Consider the following 17,354-nt stretch of genomic DNA (forward strand, 5'->3'; position numbering starts at 1 on the left):
TTTTTGGAGTGTCGAAAATATTCGTGTTTTTAGTAGATGACCTTTTAAAATGCATTTTTCTAAAATTTTGATTCTTTTAAAATGTTGACATTCAACATTTTTATGCAAATAATACATCTTTTTGCATTAAAGTTCAGGTAAACCCAAAATCTGTTTTTGCAGTATGTGTCAAGTATACACTCAGTGTATAAAAATCTTTTTTTCTATTGCAAATTTCCTTACCCGGAGAACCTGCCAAAAACAGCACTTCCTGTTGCATGCTGACAACACTATGCCACTGTGCCAGTTGCCCCAAAGCTTAGTAAATGAGCAGAAGCTCTGCTGACTTCCATCATCCAATCATGTGGAATGCTGTTTTTTTTTATGCATATGATTGGGTATTCTTTGCAAAATGAACCTTTATGTAATTTACTAAGCTCTGGAGCAACACCTCTTGCAGAGTGCAAGATTAGTAAATCAACCCCATTGTCTCATAATTGGCTGCAGTGGCGGTCGCTCATAAGGGGTGACGCCCCCCCTAATCCACACGCCCGGCCTCTGATCCCCATGCAGGGCACCGGACACATGGATTAAAATTTTTTTTTTATGCACACAATTAGAGCCAGAGGCTCTAATTGGCTTCAAAAAGGGTGGGCTCGGGGTGCAGAGCACTGCACCCTGAGCCAACCCAGTTGTGTGACATTAGCGGATTATCATTCCTCCCACTGATATCAACAATAGGGTACTATTTCATTTACTAAAACCAATGATGGGCCACTGTTCACTCTCACTGACATCGGGGTGTTTTCTAAACCACAGTCTGGCGCATCTAAAGACTCAAGGACTGTAAACTGGCCCTTTGTTTAGAAAGTTTGGGGACCCCAGTGCTAGACAGTCATTCCAACAGGCAACTGAAGGAGCATGTAAGGCAGGCTGACAATGCTGCTACCAGACAGTGGTTTATTGTTGCCAGCATGCATCAGGAAGTGCTGTCATTGGTAGGATCTCCAAGTAAAAGCTAAAAAGTATATTGCACTGAGACTCAAGTGCATATAGGGGAAAAAAGGTTTAGGGACTCAAGTGGTTAACACGTTCCTATTCATTTTCTATATTTTACAATCTGAATCATTCATTAGGATAATAATTGGCGATCCTGCCATGAAGATCCTTGTTCAAATACTTTCTGTTGAAGGGTAATAACTGTCTCCCAATGGTGCTCCTGTCACAAAGACATCTGACGGAGACGACTACTGGTGGCCATTATATTTTATGCAGTCCTGGTCCACTATTGTCACTACGAAAAAAACCACACTGAGAAATGTTATAAAGCCACCGTTGGAGTGTATGTAGATAGGAAATGGCTGCAAAGAGGATGCAGGAGATCAGCAGCACCAAGACGCAACAAAGGGGAAACAAATATTTTGTTTAAAATGGCAATTGTTTATGATGCACAGCATTGAAACAGACTGAATATCACCCAATTAGGCTGTCCCTGCTGTACAGAAGTCAATCATTTGATCAACTTTTTTAAGGGGTATGTTGGAAAGCTTTTCTCAATTATTGGCTGTAACCACTAATCGGTGAATTCTAACAGCGCAGTGTTGCTGTCAGAATACAATGTCCTGGTGCAGGGCATCCCACCAATGGCTTCTTGATTCTTTCTCTAGCGCAGGCAAAGACCTCTTGTAGATCGGCAGCAGTTGCAGAGCTACAAGTCTCAGCATTTTTGTGCCAGCAGAACATTCTGGGATCAGCAATTCCAACACATCTAACAAAGCATAGTTTGCTTCTCACCTCTGTTGAATCTAGACCAAACAGTCACAATATACCGGTAGTTCCTTCAATTAAATTGAAGGTGGTAAGCTGTCATAATTCTTTAGAGGTTTCAAGAAGTAAGTAACATAAGCCAGGATGTCCTATGAGCAGTGAATTTCTTAGACTTTATTCAGCTAATATTAATTGAAGTAGCAAACGGCACAATCCATCTGAGTCACATAAAAATGAATCAGTATTGGTTTTATTACTGCTGTTATTATTAATCTGCTCTTTGTTTACACTAGAGGCTCCTACTAGTGGCTGGAATAACCACTAATTTCTCAGAACAGAAGACGTCGGAGCCTTTCTTGAAGCCAGTAATCAGAATGGATGTTGTACTCCTGGAATCCTCTGTAGTGTCCAACCATACATTTTTATATAGCTATATCTATAGAAACAGGATTCGATGGTGTACAAAGAAATCATAGGGGAGAACATGATCCTGCCCTGCAGAACTTGCAACTCTTTCTTTTTATGTATCCGATTTGCGGGAGAAAAAAATTGCCGGCTTCTATGTGAGATACAATACAAAATCTTTTATAAAAATAATCACCCGTTGCCTTTTGCTAAAAAATATGCAAGCTTGTATGTGCTGATTCTTTAGGCTGAATTGCAAACTGCTAGTAAAAGTATTTGAATTTGACTTGGTATTAGATCATTAGGACATTTAGCCCCAGTGCATGAGGCTCCAGCTTTAACCACTTTAATACAGGGCACAATCACCCCCTTCCTGCCCTGGCCAATTTTCAGCTGTTGCACTTTGAATGACTATTGCGTGGTTATGCAACACTGTACCCATATGAACGTTTTATAATTTTTTTGAGACAGATAGAGCTTTCTTTTGGTGGTGTTCAAAGAGGAGCTCCAGGCTCCCTCCCAAAAAATGAAAAGTCAGCAGCTACAAATACCGTAGCAGCTGACTTTTAATATTAGGGCACTTACCTGTCCAGGCATCCAGTGGTGTCCTCACCCGAGCTGATTATTCAATCGGCTATCAGATGCTGGCGCCGCCATCTTGACTAATGCCGTGTACACACGACCGGACTGTGACCGAACTGGTCCGACGGAATGAATCCGTCAGACAATTCGATCGTGTGTGGGCTTCATCGGACCTTTTCTGTCGAAAAATCTGTCGGACTTTAGAAATAGAACATGTTTCAAATCTTTCCGACGGACTCGAGTCCGATCGAAATATCAGTTAGTCTGTATGCTAGTCCGACAGACAAAAAAGGATGCAAGGGCAGCTATTGGCTACTGGCTATGAACTTCCTTATTCTAGTCTGGTCGTACGCCATCACGTTCGAAACAATCGGACTTTGGTGTGATCGTGTGTAGGCAAAACCGTTTAGTTGGAACTCCGTTGGAACTCCGTTGAAAGTCCTTCGGGGGTTCAATCTGACGAAAAGTCCGGTCATGTGTACACGGCATAAGTGAAATCGCCAGTGAAGCCTTGTGGCTTGGCAGGTGGTTTCCTACTGCACATGCGTGAAGCATGCTGCACTTTGTGAATGGACTGCAGTCTTCTGGGACCTATGAAGTGTCCCAGAAGGCTTAGGGGGAATGAGGGGGGCTAACTTCCAACTCAGTTCGCCGCGGCAAGCTGAGCAGGAAGTGGGAGCGTGTGCCTGTCAAAACCAGGTACCCACTCCCCCCTACCCCCAAAAGGTGCCACATGTGGCAGTGGAGGAGTGGAGAAGGCAGAGAAGGGGAGCTTCCCATTTAAGTGGAGTCACCACTGGGTTTTTTATCTTTTGCTAAACAAACGAAAAAAGACAGAAAATATTAAAAAGAAAAACGTTTTTCTTAGTTTCTGTTATAAAATGTAGCAAATAAGTAATTTTTATTCTTTACTGATGTGCACTGGTGAGGCTGCACTGATGAGCACTGATAGGCTACACTGATGGGCACTGATATGCTGCACCGGTGGGCATTGATGAGTAAAAGTAGAATGTTGTCTAAGCAGTGGTACACTCAGAGATCTCTTTCTCAAAGTGGGGCCAGGATTGAAATCAACACCTTTGTAAAAACTCTGGGTGATGTACAGAGACCGAAGGGGAGGCTCTGGAACTGCAGGTAAACTTATCCCACCGCAAATCTGAGGTAATTCTGAAATGACTGAAGTATGGGAATGTGCAGATATGGATCCTGTAGGTCTACTGATATCATCCAGTCCCCCGGTTGGACTGCACAGATTATGGTCTGTAATTACTCCATTTTGAACCTCTCCTGAAGTATGTGGTAGTTTAATCTTTTGAGCTCTATTATGGGTCTCCAGCCTCCTGTCTTTTGGGAACCAGAAAAAGGGCGAAGTAGAAACCTGAGACTCTCTGGGACGGAGGTACTGGCATGGGTGCTTGCTGTTCCTGTAGAGAATGAAGGAACTGAAAAAGAACCTCTGCTTTCTGTGGGGACCCTCTTCACCCCTCTTGAAGGAGTGAATAAATCCTTGGGTGGCTGGCTTAAGAATGTCCAAAAATTATCGTATTGGGTGGTCGAGACCACCCACGGACCCTGACATCTTCTGACCCAAACCTCGGAAAAGTGTTTGAGTCTGGCTCCCACTGGGATCACCTTGACTAACTTGGTGTCAAAAGGATTTTGTGGAATCCTGGCAGGGTCGGTGTAACCCCTTGTCTGCAAGACTTCATGAAAGTCGATTGTGTGCCTTTCCAATTTTGTTTTGAGTCCCTTCCTTGCCTAGACTGCCTGAAATTTCTGTTCCTGAAATATTAAAACCTGGAAGTGAAAGTTCTAGTGCGCCTGGTTCTCCTATCCTGTGGGAGCAGGCCGGATTTACCTGCTGTGACACGGGAGATGGCCTTGTCTAACTTCTCTCCGAACAAGGCCTTCCCGTCAAATGGAATTTTTCTCCAGTTCTGTTTGTATGCGATGTCTGCTGCCCGTGATTTTACCCATTACACGCGTTTTGCCAATCGCTGCCTCCCTGAGTCTGCCGAAAGCTTTAGCTCGTCCAGAGCCTTTATTATATCGTTTTTAGGGACATCCTGACAAATTGCCGCTTCTACATTTTCTGTCCAAAAACGCACAGCATTGGACACAGATGTCAAAGCTATTGCTGGCTTACATGCGTTTCCAGCCGTCTGATAGGCCTTCTTCAGATCCATATCTATCCTTCTATCTAAAGGATCTTTCTCCAAAATCTTTTTATTGGTTTTTAAAAAGAGAAACAAAAACAGATAAAGAGAACAAACAGTTAAACATACATTGGTCTAATATGATGTCTATGTGATCCTTGCAGGAATCACGCTGTCACCTTATTCATGAAGAATATATTATGACATCAGTCATAGCGGTACAGTTTACTGGGTCATGATGGTGCTATGTGCAGTTGTACATGGTAAAATAGCATATTGTAGATTATTGTGTACACCTGGCACCCGCTTGGGAGCTACTTTGTGATTGGGGTCTACTGAGAGGCCTCTGAAGCGGTGGAGGGATCTGCCAGCCACTTAGACCAGATTTTGCTATATTTGTTGGGGCAGCCTCTGTTGTCATATGTGTCTTTATACAGAGGTAAGCTATTGTTAATTAATTGTTTCCACAGGGAGAGAGGAGGGGGGGTTGGTTTGCGTCAACTAAGGGCTATAGCTTTACGGGCATAGAACAGGAGCAATCCCACCAGTGTGCGTCCCGCCACGGTAGGAATTAGTTGTTCTACCAGGCCTAGTATGCAGATTGACATTGATGGTTGTAGTGGCACAGAGGTGATTTGTGTGATAAAGTCCAATATCTCCCTCCAGTATCCGACAATTGCCGGACAGGTCCAGAAGATGTGGGTGAAGTCCCCAGGAGTCCCACCACATCTCCAACATCCGGGAGGGGAGTCGGGGTTCATTTTGTGTAGTCTGTGAGGGGTAAAATATGCCCGATGGACTATCTTGAATTGGATCAGGCGATCTCTCAGAGAGACCAGGGAGCTAAATGGGAAATCCCATATGTCATCCCAGTCATCGTTGTCAAAATTGGGGATGTCATGGGACCATTTAGATCTTAGCTTTTCCATAGTCGGGAGGGAGGTGACAGTCAGGTGTGAATATAATTGAGAAGTGGGTTTTTTCACACAATCTGATCTAAGAAGGTCCTCCAGTGAAGATTGGACTAGTTGAGGAGGGGAGTTGGAGAATTGGTGACTGAAGGCATGGGAGAGTTGAAGGAATCGGAAAAAATAGGACTGTGGTATATTAAAATTGGAGTTTAGTTTGGAGAGCGGGACTAGGGATTGATTGGAGATAATCTGTGCCACCGTTTTAATGTTAAATTTGGTCCAGGCATGAGGCTCAGGTAGTTTATAGATGTGCTCCAGGGTTGGGTTTATCCAAAGGGGAGCATTGGGTGAGATTGCCTGTTGAGGGTATTTTTCTAATTTGAGACCTGCCCCCCATGCACGCAGTGTAGTGCGCATGGAGGGTGTCAGTGGATAAGGGGCTCGAGGGCCTCGAAAAAGCAAAAATGTGAGCGCCTCTAGGGATCCCAGCACTGCCGTCTCAACCATGGTAGCTGGGTTGGAGGTGTCCGGATTGAGCCACCAAGCAGCTGTTACTAGCTGGGCGGCCAGATAGTACTTGTATAGATCCGGACACGCCAAGCCACCTTGGGAGGTCGGGCGTATCAGTGTTGACCAGCTGTATCTGGGGGATTGGGACTCCCCATAGGAAAGAGGCGAGGAGGCGATGTAGTTGTTTGAAAAAGGATTTAGGAAACCACTGTGGAGAGTGGCGAAATAAGTATGTAAATTTGGGGAGTATTTTCATTTTAAACAAATTAATGCGTCCCAACAGTGAAAGAGGCAACGATTCCCACGCCTTCAGCCGTTGCCGAGTCTCCTGAACCACCGGGGACAAGTTGAGGGGTAAGAACTCAGAAGCCTGCCTGGAGACCACCACCCCTAAGTATTTAAAATTCTCAACCCATTGTAGAGGGATGTCATCTAAAGGATCTTTAAATGAAGCTGAATCATCCATAGGAAGCGTGATGTTTTTCACCAGGCGCACTACCGCTGCGTCCACCTCCGGTGGTCCATCCAAGGCTCCACCGTAGGAGGGCCAGGGAGAGATGTTTTAAATCTCCTCCTGAGTTGGTGACTGTATCTGCTGTGTTAAGAGCGTGGACATTTATTCCGCAAGAGAGTCTTTCACCACTTTTTTCAGCAAGTCAATCACTTGTTGACCCTCAGAATCCCTGTGAGCTGCATATTCTCTGAAGCAGCCTTTGCAGACACCTTGCGAACCTTGGGCATGTGGAATGAGAAGATCGTTTTCTCTTTGAGGATGACTTTCCCCCACTTGGACGGTGTCTAGACCTGGAAGATCTATCCGGGCTGGGGCTTGAGTCCTCCCGACGCCCCAAGGTCCTCTTGGACGTCTTCTGGCGTACAGGACTGGCATACATAAATGTACCAGCATAAGTGCAATCTCTTTTTTTTTTTAAGACTTACCTAGCTGTAGGTCCTTACCTTAGGAGTGAAGTAAGGTCTTGCTCAGACGGCGCACAGCTCATTGTGATAGTTAGTGGAAGAAGCAGCTAAGAAAAAGGTAAAAGGAATTTTAAGAAAGAAAAGAAGGGAAGGAAAGGATAGAGCCCTCTCTTTCATCCACTCATCCTTTGTTAGCTATATACTTTTTCTTTTTTCTTTTTTTTTTTAATGGCCTTTTACCCCCATCCCTTTTACCCCTTCTCCCTTTTTTTTTAACTTTTGCTCATCTTTTTACCAAATCCTTACTAACTCCAGGAGCTCTCAGAGTGGGAACACCAAAGGGAAGCAGAACGACCTGCTGAGGCTCCTAGGATCAAAAAATAGTGGATGGGAACAATCCAGGCCCCCATCCAACACACCTGGAACCTAATGGCAAGAGATGGGATGTTTTTGCCATCTCTAAGATGGCCACCATGGCCTCCGGACACACCATGCATGCACCAGCTGGCGGCATCAGGACCCACACAACTCCCAAGGGCTGAGCGTCATGGATGCCCGCGCATGCGCAGAACACCAAGGAGGATGCCGGGCAGGCACAGAAAAGAGGGCTCGAGGCGCGTGCCGTCCCCTATGCACACCAGTGCATTCATTTGAAGGTAGAGGAGACACACACTTCAGCAGAAGATGAGAAAGATGAGAAGGAGACAGGGGTCAAGGAACTCACTCTTGTGAGTTCTATCAGTGTCTGGTTAAAGCTTGTAGGAGGAGTTTTCATACTGCATTGGCTGTCCTATCAGGATGCAAGTCTCCTGACCCTCTGTCTGGACAGTGCTGATAACAGGCATTCCCAAGAAAAAAAAACTCTCTATCAATACACACCAAACTGAGCATGTGCGGCCTGACTACAGTAACTCTGTCTTATCTGGACATGTTTTGGAGACAATGCGAGAGGATGATTTGTGCATACAGGATCAAACAGCCTTTTTACACAAAGCAGAGCATTAACCCCTTAGGTTCCACAGTAAGTATAACAAGCATGCTTTACTGTATATTTAGACTGATTTTACTGTTGTGGGTTTAGTAACACATTTTGAATTGAGTACAGACATGGTCCGGTGCAAAATGCAGAGACAGAAATACCATGTTACGAGCAGGGCGGGGGGGTGTCAGCAGGAGGCAGAAAAACAGCAGAACACTGATCTTTCCAATGAATAGCAGTGCAGGGGGCCATGTCAGCAAAAGTCGGACCATTGGAGTACAGTCTGTGCTTCCAAGCAGAATACAAAGAAGCAAACTGGCCACACTGGGATGGATATGCTTTTTAATGCCCTGATGTGGTCAGTTTGAAATAGGAAAGCAGTGAGGCTGCCAGGACCAGGAACAGGATACTTTTTAACACAAGTACATGGTACAACAGGCACATATCAGGAATATGAAATGTTGAGGTAACATACACTTTATCCTTTCTGTGTTAATGTCCACCTATTGGGTTCTGCTTGTATCACTCAAGACTTTCTTTCCTTCCTATTGTTTTCAAGGAAGCTGCCAAGGAAGCTGCCATCAACTGCCATGAAGGTGCACATGTGATCAGTTATGACAGCAGCCATTGGATGGTTTGACAGTTTGCTCGAGAGCACAACCATGTGACTGTTACATTTCCAGGATGTGCTGGGAATGTAACTGTTTTTTGAAACTGTTAAATCAATGGGGTTTACTTCTGCTTTAGCCTAGGTTCACACTGATGTGATGCGGGAACCAGCGCAATTCCAGCGCTAGTTCCCTCATTGCATCTCTCCCGCAGGCAGTTCACACTGCCTTCTGCGAACCACTGCGGGTCTCAAAACAATGTTAATGACACCCCCAGATCGGTTCACAGATCGCAGTGCGGATTAGGACAGGAATCGTATCGCATAGGTGAGAACACCCATGTAATCCGATTTCAGTTCAGTGTTCCTAGTGATTAGGAACAGCGATCTCTCTCTACTAGCAGTCAGTCCCCTCCCCCCACAGTCAGAAACACCTCCCAGGGAACACATTTAACCCCTAGTGTTAACCCCTTACCTACCAGTGTCATTTATACAGTATTTTTATAGCACTGATTGCTGTATAAATGTCAGTGGTCCCAAAAAAGTGTCAAAAGTGTCGGATCTGTTTGCTGCAATGTCGCAGTCCTACTAGCAATCCCTGATCACCACCATTACTATACAATGCCATAAATATGTCCCCTATTTTGTAGACGCTATAACTTTTGCGTAAACCAAGCAATAAACGCTTATTGGGATTTTTTTCACCAAAAATATGTAGAAGATTACATATTGGCCTAAACTGATGAAGGATTTTTTTTTTATTATTCATTTTTATGGATATTTAGTATAGCAAAAAGCAAAAAATATTGTTTTTTTTCCAAAATTGACGCTCTTTTTTTGTTTATAGCGCAAAAAACCCCAAAAAAACGCAAAGGTTATCAATACCACCAAAAGAAAGCTCTATTTGTGGAAAAAAAAAGAACATCAATTTTGTTTGGGTACAATGTCGCACGACCGCGCAATTGTCAGTTAAAGCGATGCAGTGCTTTATCGCAAAAAATGGCCTGGTCATTAAGGGGGGAGATCTTCTGGTCTGTAAGTGGTTAAAATCAATGTATAAATCCCTAAGAAAGCAATATGCTAACTCAGAAAAATAAAAAAAATCTGCAGTACAATATAAATCACAGAAAAACTCCGCATCTCACTGCATAAATGCTGTAGAAAGCATGTCGATTCGGAGGAAAGCGGAAAACTATTTTCTATAAACAGTATAATAATTTTGGATTATTGCAAAGTTTACCTGAAGTAATTTTTTTAAATGCCTTTCACATGTTTATGTTCTTGCATTTGTTATCCTATTTTATGCCTTGGGTTGTACAGTCCTTACTTGTAGTGGACATTAGCTGGTAGATCTAGCGCGACTTTAACTTTCCACACTGCCAAGATCCACTGCAGTCATTTTTCCTTCATCACCTAATAAATGAATGCAGGATATTTGAGGTCTGTTCTCCCTTCTCCACAGAAAAACTAGCAGTCAGCGTTTGGCGGCACAAACATTTTCTAAAATGCCAGAAAACCTCTGAACAATAACAAGCACTGTCACATCCATTGCTGCTTTTCCTAACCTTGCAGAGCTACCCTTGATTTTGTTCCCTTTAGTCAAAGTCGACTGACGGACAATTGGTCATAAAATTGCAGAGTGACAGGAGGAACCATTGTGTGAGCAGTACTATTAGAAGCATCAATTATATTTGCCCAGTGTGTCTATAAAACTAAAAACTAATTATTACAAGTTGATACGTTTAATTAAAGCCCATCTCCAGGAAAAGGTTGCCTTGCAATGGGGCTGTCCCAGCACTGCAAGGTTAAATGCTTGTTTAGGTCTAAATGGTACAAAAAGCAGCTTTATGTACCTGATCCTCCACTCCTCAACAACCTTCTTTTTATTTTATTTTAGATAGAGTAAGGGAGGGTCATAACCTGTCATGGTCCCCCCCCCGTCTATTTCTCATTGGGGAGATTTTCCTTCACTTTTTGTCAAAACAGGAAGTGAGAGGAAATCCTTACAAAATAAGAGAATCCATTGGATCGCCACCAGGTCATCAGATTTAGTGTCCCTAATGGAAGATTTCCTCTCTATTACTGTTGTGGGGCAAACCAAAAATGTGGGAATTTCTTTCATTTTCACTGTTGATGATAACAGTAAACAGGACAAATAGAGAAGGTGAATCTCCCTAACGGGGTCCAAGGTGGCAATAAAAACTAATGTCCAAATCCATCTCCATTCTGTCCACAAAAAATGCTTTGCCTTTAGTTAGGCTCCATGCACACTGGACGTTAAAATAACGTTATAAAAACGCCAGTAGTGTATAGAAGGGTGGAGAGGGGAGACATGACGTAGCGTGCTGAGGTCTGGGGGCGGGGCTCGGTGATGGGGGCGATGAGAGCGGTGAGAGCTGCACGCTGATAGATGTCAGCGTCCTAAAAGCCCGGGGTGAGAGACCGTGGCCGACGACCGTTTGTCCCCTTCCCCTGCAGCTATAGGCGGGCTCACTTGTCAGCTGGATCCAGTGAGCAGGAGAGGCCACATCACGAGCACTGCGGACTGGTGCCTCATCCTGAGCGGCTAGGAGAGCAGACGGAACAGAGGTACACTACAGCAGCATTCAATATCCCCCAGTCTCCCCCCCCCCTGTGCGGCTGTCGCTCCGGGACTCCTCAGCACTCTCCCCCCCACCCTAACACTCGCGCTGGGACAACCTGAAGGAGAGCGGCGGAACAGGGTCCGACTAAAACAGGACTTCCTGGCAGACAGACAACGCAGTGATCTGTGCGGGGTGAGGATCCCCCCCCCTCTCTCCCCCCTTGCTCCATTGCTCTAAGCGCAGCACAGGCGCTGGCAGAGTTTCCTTCTTTTAACGTGGAAGACTTCCCCACAAGAGGTCCCCTGGAACCAGGTAGGATCAGCCTGGCTGACACTAATACCATATGAACTGTTTCAAATGCTAATTATAACTATCTGTGGAAGAAAAGCCAATTAAAGCCATGTAAAAGGTGCAAGTGGATGTAAAAACAATATACCGTTGCTGTGGACAGAGTGGACAATTTTTAATTAAAAGTGGGGATATGTCTAAACACCTGATATTGCTTATAAGGTGCATTGTCAGCCCAATCGATCTCTGACAACTCATTATAGGTACTCCCCAAGGATACAATATTTTAACACTTTGCTCAAGGCTGGGCTCAAGTGGGGTCTAAGGCTAGACCGCTGCCTGGGATGTGTGGGCTCTCTCCCCAATGAAGAGCAATGCGAAGAGCCGGGTCAGATCAGCTAGTCTAAACTAAACACCTGTGCAATCCACGTGTGACAGGGGATCCTAGCACAAAACAAGGGGTACCTGACCAAAAAGCCTGAAGGTATTAAAGGGGCTTTCCCCCTTTTTTTTTTTTTTTTTCAGTTTGCTTTCCTAGCGGTCAGACTGTGTGAGCGCCTTTGAGATGGTCTTTCAGCTATTAAGCGTAAGCTGTGACCTGGCCATAGCTACCCAACAGCTGAGATTACCTAGTCCGCTGCAAGCTTGCTTGGTGCGCTGTCCTGTCCTTTCCAAAGTGAAGGACACCGGGACTAGTAACTACCCCTGTGAAAAAGTTTCCTCACTGGTATAAGCTGGGTCTTGAACTAGATCGAAACAACAGGAGTTGGTATTTAAAGCGGTTGTAAAGGTAATTTTTTTTTTTAAAAAAAATAACAAACATATCATACTTACCTTCACTGTGCAGCTCGTTCTGCACAGAGTGGCCCCGAACCTAGTCTTCTGGGGTCCCTCGGCGGCTGTTTCAGCTCCTCCCCGCAAGCATTCACCACCTTAATGCGAGCTCCCTCGCATGGTGGTGAGTGCTTGCGGGCGCGCTCCCGTGATACAGCCGGCGGCTATAGCCGCTCGCTGTATCACTCGGCCCCGCCCCCCGGCGCGCCGCGTCATCGGATGTGATTGACAGCAGCGCGAGCCAATGGCTGCGCTGCTTTCAATCCATCCACTGCAGCCAATCAGCGACCAGGCTGAGCTGCAGCGAAGATGACAAGAACGTGCAGCGAAGATTCGAGGCGTCAGGTAAGTAAAACGGGGGGGGCTGGGGGCGGCGGTACTGTCAAAAGTTTTTTCACCTTAATGCATAGAATGCATTAAGGTGAAAAAATTTTTACCTTTACAACCCCTTTAACTAGGTCAAACAAGGCTCAGGCAGTCGGTGGGAGTGGGGATGAACATGAGAGGGCGTCCCCAAAAATCTGCAGACCCCAACAAAACCAGAGACAGTTTGAACTCCAGTACTATCCAAAAATTCTTGAAGAGCCCAAGTACGGGCAACAAACAACAAGAGTCAAAAGAATCAAAAGATAAAAAAAAGGCCGCTACCAAAAATAAAGGGGCCCAGGGGGGAGCAGCTACCACAGGGGCACTTTCTGAAGGTGATACAACTTTAAATATGGAGGCAGATCTGGCAAGAGAAGCGCTCCCCACAAAAATGGAGATTCAAGACATGTTCGAAAAGCTGGAAAAGGTAATTAAAGCAGAAATCCTCAACGTAAGAACTGACATGGGACACCTCCTAACAAGAGTGGAAGAAGTGGAGAAGGGGGTGGAACAGCAAGGTCGAGAAATCGCCATGTTAAAAAATCAAGTAAAAACACTACAGAGGGGACACAGAGAGCTGCTTTACAAGATGGAAGAACAAGAAAACCAAAACAGACGACAAAATTTAAGAATAAGATCGCTGCCAGAGCAAAGAGATGAGGACCTGTTTTTAGTTAGCAAAAAGATCTTCAACCCCCTCTTGGGCAGAAACCCGGATAGCGAACTGAAAATCGATCGTGTCCACAGGATTAGAAAACCTCAAAATTTAAGAGAAGATACACCCAGAGACGTCATTGTGAAATTTCATCAATTTGAGGATAAAGCCAAAATCTGGAGCAAACTAAGAGGGGCTCCGCCGGTAAAATTCAACAATCAAGAGATACAGATATTCGCGGACCTATCCGCCGGTACTTTGGCAAGGAGAAGACAGCTGAAGCCATTGCTGGACTTACTAAGGGGTGCAAACCTAAAGTATAGTTGGGGGTTCCCGTTGTCCTTGAACGTGACAAAAGAGGGCAGGACTTTTAAATTGAGACAAATGGAGGACTTGCAGGACTTTTGCGGGAAACTAGAAATTAGGGTCCCTAATATCCCTGAAAGTGCCTTCCCGTAGCAAAGGGGCCTGAGAATTACATTACGTACTTGGGAGGGGGGGGAGACATGGGGGGGACGGGCCTGGAGGGGTGGGGGGGTGGCAGGGGGGGGGTAGGAGAGGGGGGGGAACAAGCGCAAATAGTAGAGCCTTGAGAAGTCACCGCTGCTGCCCATCACCGGGATCCACCCCAGGGCACAACGGACGCAGAGCAGGAGTACAGCAATAGCCGCCCTGCGATCCAATTGCCTGGTAGTGGCGGGGGGGAGAGGGAGGGGGGTGGAGGGAGGATGACATGGAAAGGGGGGGGAGGTGGGGATGGGATGGGTGGGTTGGGGGGAGGAGGGGGGAGATAGGTGGGGTTTTTCCCCTTGCAGACATACTATACATAGAGTTCCCTATATTCCCATTGAGTTGCAAACAAGGCACAAGGTCTGGGTCATAGGTGTGCGCAGCCCATTGCATTAGGGTGTGCACCACAAAGCTCAAACACACACTACTGATCACTCACTGTGTTAATTCAGAATGGCCTCTTCCTCCATTCACCCTAAAACATCCCCACAGCAACAGCCGCCAGGAGAGGAGAGGAGGGAAGCCAGCAGCGGTGCAGGAGGAAGTGGGGGGAGGCTAGGGCAATAGGGGAATCTATGCTGCACAGAGTGATTAGGGTGTGCCTGGGCACACCTGGCACACCCTGTGCGCACGCCTATGGTCTGGGTCAAATGGATTTCATATGTCTGACATACAATGTTAGGGGTTTAAATTCCCCTAATAAGAGGCACAAATTACTTAGAGAGTTGCACCACTATAGAGCAGAGGTAGTTTTTTTACAGGAAACCCATTTTGCATGGGATACAAATATTAAACTCTATTCTAAACACCTTCCAAGTTGGTACTACAGTGACTCTCCAACAAAACGGGCAAAGGGGGTGGCAATTGGCTTCTTGAAGAATGTCAATTTCCTCTTAAAAGATAGGAAAACAGATCCCGAGGGGCGATTCCTATTTCTGAAAATTAGGATAGGAGAGAGAACCCTCACCCTGGCCAATATCTACTGCTCGAATAGAGACCTGTCAAAATTTCTGGTGAGGGCCCTAAATGAGTTATTGGAATTCAGAGAAGGGGAAATGATAGTAGCAGGGGACTTCAATTTCTGTATTGACCCACCACTTGATAGCTCATCAAATGCACGGGGGTTGAGTAAAGACACCCTGCGAAGAGTGGGGAAAAAGCTACACGAATGCCAGTTGTTGGACATGTGGAGGATCCAACATGCTGGGGTCAGAGACTATTCCTTTTTCTCCCCCGTGCATGATACATATTCCAGATTAGACTATCTTCTGGTGGATCATCGGTTGGTGGATTCAGTAGTAGAAACTAAGATTGGGATCAGATCATTGTCAGACCATGCCCCTGTTACGATGAAAATAAAACTAAAAGAAGTGCAAAAACCCCCGTTTACTTGGCGCCTAAATGAGAACCTAATTAAAGACCCCAAAAGCGCAGAAAGAATTTAGCAGGAAATAGATTATTTCTTTCAAACTAATGAAACGGGCGAAAAGCAGGGGGCGTTGGTTTGGGAAACCTTTAAGGCGTATATCAGAGGGATCCTGATCTCGATGGGAGCAGGGCAGAAAAAAGAAAGAATAAAAAGAAAAGAAGCTCTTATTGCAGAAATCTTTAGATTAGAGCAGATACACAAAGCCTATAGAGGACCAGATAAGACACTACTGAAGCAGCTAACCATCAAGAGAGACGAACTAAAAGACTTAATGGAACAGGAGACTTTACACATAATGAATAGACATATAAGAGAAAAATTCAAGTGGGGCAATAAAGTAGGTAAACATCTGGCAAAAACTTTGAGGAAAAAACGGGACATAAATTTTATTGACAGGATCCAAAACAAAAATGGAGTACTGAAGTATTCGTCGGGTGAAATCGGAGAAGAATTTAGACAATATTTCACATCCCTGTACTCGGTTAGTAAGAATGGCTGTAACAGAGGGAATAAAGAAAGGGCTGAGGCCTTCCTTACAGGGGCAGGGCTTAATAAATTGTCTGAAAAGGACTCAAAAGATCTTGATAAACCCATAACAGAGGAAGAAATCCGTCTCGCTCTGAGATCCTCTCCATCTGGGAGAAGCCCAGGCCCGGATGGCTTTACAGCTGTCTTTTTCAAAACATCCCGAAGATGTGTAGGCTTTGGAACGAGCTCGGGTTGCAGGGTGAGCTGAGCGAAGGTGCTCTGCTAGCGGCAGTGACCTTAATCCCCAAGGAGGGCAAGGACCGCACCCTCTGCTCAAGTTATAGACCTATAGCGCTTATAAACGCAGACATTAAACTGTACGCGAAAGTGCTCGCATCTAGATTCAAGGAGAGAATGGCGCATCTGGTCCACCCGGACCAGGTGGGCTTCGTCCCCGGGAGAGAGAGCAGAGATAATGGGGTGCGGTCCTTACTCATGGTAGAGGCCTTTAAGAGCAACGGAACCCCAGGTCTATTTCTGTCAATTGATGCAGAAAAGGCCTTTGACAGAGTAGACTGGGGTTTCATGATCAAAACGTTGGAAGCTATGGGGGTGGGAGAAAAAATGATAAAGTGGATTAAAATTTTATACGACCATCCCTCTGCCTTTGTCAAAGTTAGCAACATCCCCTCAGCTCAGTTCGGAATGAAAAACGGGACTAGACAGGGCTGCCCGCTATCCCCGCTCCTGTTTGTGTTGACATTAGAGCCTTTGCTAGCCACCTTACGAAAGAATCCGGATATAAGTGGGTGTACAGTAGGGAAGGAAGAACATAAACTGGCCGCATATGCCGACGACGTCCTCTTGTATATCACAAATCCGAGGATCTCGATTCCTAATTTACTATCGGATGTTAAGAAATATAGTGAGCTATCAAATTATAAGATCAATTTGGGAAAGTCCGAAGCCTTAAATATCAACATGGAAAAGAAAGAAGAGGTATGGATTAAGGAAACTTTCCACTTTCCAGTAAGAGACAATATCCAATAGTTGGGGGTTAAGCTGTCGAACTCCGTGCAGAAGATATATGCCCTGAACTTTGTGCCTCTTCTGGACGAAGTCCGAGCAGAAGCTAAAAGGATGAGTCACTGCCCGACCTCATGGATAGGGCGAATTAATTCAGTGAAAATGGTGCTGGCCCCAAAAGTGTTCTATAAGATGCAAATGTTGCCTATCCCATTGCCTCAAACTTACTTTAAAAAGTTGACACAAATATTAAAGGGGTTTATTTGGAACAATAAGAAACCCAGTGTTGCACATAAAGAATTATGTAGAGGGAAAGCACAAGGGGGGTTGGCCCTCCCCGACTTCAAAAAATATTATAATGCAATAGTAATCGCACGGG

The sequence above is a fragment of the Aquarana catesbeiana genome, linkage group LG01 (genome assembly GCF_042186555.1).
Source record: "Aquarana catesbeiana isolate 2022-GZ linkage group LG01, ASM4218655v1, whole genome shotgun sequence".
Taxonomy (NCBI): Eukaryota; Metazoa; Chordata; class Amphibia; order Anura; family Ranidae; genus Aquarana; species Aquarana catesbeiana.